Source organism: Calonectris borealis, unplaced genomic scaffold, assembly GCF_964195595.1.
Source record: "Calonectris borealis unplaced genomic scaffold, bCalBor7.hap1.2 HAP1_SCAFFOLD_136, whole genome shotgun sequence".
Taxonomy (NCBI): Eukaryota; Metazoa; Chordata; class Aves; order Procellariiformes; family Procellariidae; genus Calonectris; species Calonectris borealis.
The window spans coordinates 12,501-17,500 of NW_027441523.1; positions in this window are offsets into that span (position 1 = coordinate 12,501).

Sequence of the window (5,000 nt, forward strand, 5' to 3'; positions counted from 1 at the left end):
GCGCGCTCGCCGCCGCCCCGGGCGGGGCGGGCGGCAGAACGCGGGGCTCTGCGTGCGAGCGAGAGGGCAGCGTCTGCGGAGAGCCGCAACGGCGGCCTGGTCACCGGCAGAGCCGGCCCGCCGTGAAGCGTCTCCGACGCGCCCTGGGTGCCACCTCGATCGGGAGAGGAAGCGCGGGCCCCACGGCCACGGTCCTGGGACAGCGACGGCCGCGCGCGCTCGCCGCCGCCCCGGGCGGGGCGGGCGGCGGAACGCGGGGCTCTGCGTGCGAGCGAGGGGGCAGCGTCTCCGGAGAGCCGCAACGGCGGCCTGGTCACCGGCAGAGCCGGCCCGCCGTGAAGCGTCTCCGACGCGCCCAGGAACACCTCTGCAGGCGCTGCCTGCGGGTCTGGGTCGACTGAAGGGGGGGAGCGGGAGGTGCCGCCGGCCACCCGCTCCGCGCATCGATTCCCTTGAGCGAGGTCGACGGGACCGAGGGAAAGCCGCGGCAGGCTCGACTCCCCCGGTCTTCCAGCGTTCGAGTGCCGGCCACCGGTACCGGTCTTTGCCCTGCGCCCCGGGGAACCGCTTACCCCGGGGGAGGAGAAGGCCGAAGAAGACTAAGAGGCACCGCGCCTCACCCGTGCCATCCCCGGGTAACGGGGGCCGGGAAAAGCCGCTCAAGGCTCGACGCCCGCGGCCACTTGCCTTCGGCTGCCGGCCGCAGGGACCGGCCGCCCTTTTCTTCCCGCTTGCGCGGGCTCCAGCTTAGGGCTGGAGAAGTTTGGAAGGGCGAGGCGCCGCCACCTCGCCCGTACGAGTGCAGACCTTCCCAGCGAGCCCTCCTGCTACCAGGACTCGCGCCAGCAAAAAAGAGGACGAGGCGCCGCCGCCCCGCCTGCACCATCACCGGGCCCTCGGGGGCCGGGGCAAGCCGCGGCCGACTCGAGACCCCCCGGCTGTCTGCATTCGGCTGCCGGTGTTTCTGCCCGCTTCGCGGGCTCCAGCTTAAGGCCGGAGAAAAAGGACAAGGCGCCGCCACCTTGCCCGTCTCCATCACACGGCCCTCGGCAGCCGGCGGCAGCCCTGGTGGGCTGGGCACTCGCGGGCACCTCTGCCCCGGAACGGTGCCAGCACCCGCCTTTGCCATCATCGGGCCCCCCGGGGCCGAGGGAGGCTCGGCTCCCCCGGCCTTCCAGCGTTCGAGTGCCGGCGACCGCCACCGGCCGCCGGTCTTTGCCCTGCCCCGCGGGGAACCGCTTCTCCCGGGGGAAACGAGGACGAGGCGCCGCCGCCTCGCCTGCACGCCGCAGTCCCGTCACCGGGCCCGCCTGACACCACCAGCTGCCCGCGGAGGGCTCGCACCGGTGAAAACGGGACGCCGCCGCCCCGCCTGCGCCGTCAGTTGGGCCCTCGGGGGGCCGGGGGGGGAAGCCGCGGCAGGCTCGGCACCCCCCGGCCGTCTGCGTTCGGCTGGCCGGGAGCCGGCCGCCGCTCTCTCCGCCCGCTTCGCGGGCTCCAGCTTAAGGCTGGCACAAAGGGACGAGGTGCCGCCAACCTCGGTCGTCCCACCAACCGGGCCCTCTGGAGCCGGGAGTAAGCCGCGGCAGGCTCGACGCCCCCCGGCCGTCTGCCTCCGGCAGTGACCTTCACCATCACTGGGCCCCGGCTGGGTGCGTTCGAGTCTTTGCCCTGCCCTGCGGGATCCGGCCTTATGCCTCGTGCCGGTCGGCAACGGCCGCCGGAGCCGGCCGCCGGCTCCGGCTCTCCGCAGCTCCCGACCCCTCGGACACGCTGGGCTGGCTTGTCGGGCAAGCGCTGGGAGATGGCCGGACCGAAGAGACTGGAAGCTGGGCCGGACCACCGAGGGAACCGCCACGACGGCCGCCGAGCACCCCACTTTGCTGGCAGAACCGCGGGCCTTGCAGCCGCTGACGAGCGCTGCTCTGGAGACGAGTCACGGCTCGCTCCTATAGTACGGACCGGCACGTCCCCGCCGCCGGCAAGCTCCAAGAGCGGCGCCTCTGCGCACCGGGGAGGCGCGCCAACCACGCCGACTTTTACGATGACGTAACTGGAGGCAGCGAAAAACAGCGACCCCTTCGGCAGCTCCGACGAAGCAGCGGGGACAACACGTCTACCCCTCGGCCCCGGCAAGGCGACCAAGTCCCGCCGGAGCCGGGTAGACTTGGCCGCCCTTATCGCCGGACGCTACGCAACCAACAACCCGCGGTCGCCGGGTACCGCAGGCGGCCCCACGGGCTCCGAAAAGGGGTAGACCTGACGGCCGCCGCCGAGCCCGGAGCCGGGTAGACCTGACGGCCGCCGGCGGCCCCGGAGCCGGGTAGACCTGACGGCCGCCGGCGGCCCCGGAGCCGGGTAGAGCTGACGGCCGCCGCCGGCCCCGGAGCCGGGTAGAGCTGACGGCCGCCGGCGGCCCCGGAGCCGGGTAGACCTGACGGCCGCCGGCGGCCCCGGAGCCGGGTAGACCTGACGGCCGCCGGCGGCCCCGGAGCCGGGTAGACCTGACGGCCGCCGGCGGCCCCGGAGCCGGGTAGAGCTGACGGCCGCCGGCGGCCCCGGAGCCGGGTAGAGCTGACGGCCGCCGGCGGCCCCGGAGCCGGGTAGACCTGACGGCCGCCGGCGGCCCCGGAGCCGGGTAGACCTGACGGCCGCCGCCGGCCCCGGAGCCGGGTAGACCTGACGGCCGCCACCGGCCCCGGAGCCGGGTAGACCTGACGGCCGCCGCCGGCCCCGGAGCCGGGTAGACCTGACGGCCGCCGGCGGCCCCGGAGCCGGGTAGACCTGACGGCCGCCGGCGGCCCCGGAGCCGGGTAGACCTGACGGCCGCCGCCGGCCCCGGAGCCGGGTAGACCTGACGGCCGCCGCCGGCCCCGGAGCCGGGTAGACCTGACGGCCGCCGCCGGCCCCGGAGCCGGGTAGACCTGACGGCCGCCGCCGGCCCCGGAGCCGGGTAGACCTGACGGCCGCCGGCGGCCCCGGAGCCGCGTAGACCTGACGGCCGCCGCCGGCCCCGGAGCCGGGTAGAGCTGACGGCCGCCGGCGGCCCCGGAGCCGGGTAGACCTGACGGCCGCCGGCGGCCCCGGAGCCGGGTAGACCTGACGGCCGCCGGCGGCCCCGGAGCCGGGTAGACCTGACGGCCGCCGGCGGCCCCGGAGCCGGGTAGACCTGACGGCCGCCGGCGGCCCCGGAGCCGGGTAGACCTGACGGCCGCCGGCGGCCCCGGAGCCGGGTAGACCTGACGGCCGCCGGCGGCCCCGGAGCCGGGTAGACCTGACGGCCGCCGGCGGCCCCGGAGCCGGGTAGACCTGACGGCCGCCGGCGGCCCCGGAGCCGGGTAGACCTGACGGCCGCCGGCGGCCCCGGAGCCGGGTAGACCTGACGGCCGCCGCCGGCCCCGGAGCCGGGTAGACCTGACGGCCGCCGCCGGCCCCGGAGCCGGGTAGAGCTGACGGCCGCCGGCGGCCCCGGAGCCGGGTAGAGCTGACGGCCGCCGCCGGCCCCGGAGCCGGGTAGAGCTGACGGCCGCCGGCGGCCCCGGAGCCGGGTAGACCTGACGGCCGCCGGCGGCCCCGGAGCCGGGTAGACCTGACGGCCGCCGGCGGCCCCGGAGCCGGGTAGACCTGACGGCCGCCGGCGGCCCCGGAGCCGGGTAGACCTGACGGCCGCCGCCGGCCCCGGAGCCGGGTAGACCTGACGGCCGCCGGCGGCCCCGGAGCCGGGTAGACCTGACGGCCGCCGCCGGCCCCGGAGCCGGGTAGACCTGACGGCCGCCGGCGGCCCCGGAGCCGCGTAGACCTGACGGCCGCCGCCGGCCCCGGAGCCGGGTAGAGCTGACGGCCGCCGGCGGCCCCGGAGCCGGGTAGACCTGACGGCCGCCGGCGGCCCCGGAGCCGGGTAGACCTGACGGCCGCCGGCGGCCCCGGAGCCGGGTAGACCTGACGGCCGCCGGCGGCCCCGGAGCCGGGTAGACCTGACGGCCGCCGGCGGCCCCGGAGCCGGGTAGACCTGACGGCCGCCGGCGGCCCCGGAGCCGGGTAGACCTGACGGCCGCCGCCGGCCCCGGAGCCGGGTAGACCTGACGGCCCCTCCGTGCTCCGGGTCCGGCTGGACCGGGCTGCCGCCGTCTCCCGTCCGGGGGGTGTGTGGGGAGGTGGGGAACCGGGGGGGTGATTCGAGATTTAAGCGGGTCTGATACAAGGGCCACCCTGTCCCCGTCTTCCTGCCCGCGGTGGGCGATGGGGAGTGGGGGCATGCGTGCGTGTGCGTGCGTGTGGGCGTAATTCCCCCACCCCCCGCCCGTTTCTGGGATTTAAAGGGCTTTTAATGCAGGAGAGCGAGCACTGCGTCACACAAGAGTTATTGTCCGTATCGGTTTCCGTAGGGAAAAAGAAATCAATCAAATTCTGGTAAAATTAATTTTCTTTTAGCACGGCTAGGTGGACGATACCCCCGGAAAAATAAAACGGGGCCGATTGGAGAATCTCGATAACGCTCGACCTGCTTTGTTAAGACGCGTGTACAAATACTCCTCAATCCCCTGCGCACCAAGAACTGACCCCGGGTAAATTAAGGTCAAGGTCAAGTGACTAGCGATTCGGTGACCGACGTTTCTATCCCTCGCTTAGGACCGAGGTATTCGACGACGATGAATGAATTCCTTCGTGCGGAAATGAAGGAAATGAATCGACGTTAAAAATTAAGGAAGACTTAATTTATCGAACCAATGAAATAAACCATTGGGTTCATTGAAGAGATCCCAAAACATAAACATGGCTATGGACACATCAATAACGAAGGATCGGATTTCTTTACCAAATCTGCATTCCTCTCTTTCGGGCACGCCAAGAGGTGACGGACGGGAAAGGGAGAGAGAGGGAAGGTGGGGCCGATGAGTACCTGTTAGTAATTACTGTTAATTCTTTAATAAAGACGGCTGTAATAGATAAATTTGGCAAGAGTACGTGCAAGAGTTAGTTGTAAATTAAATGAAAATGTG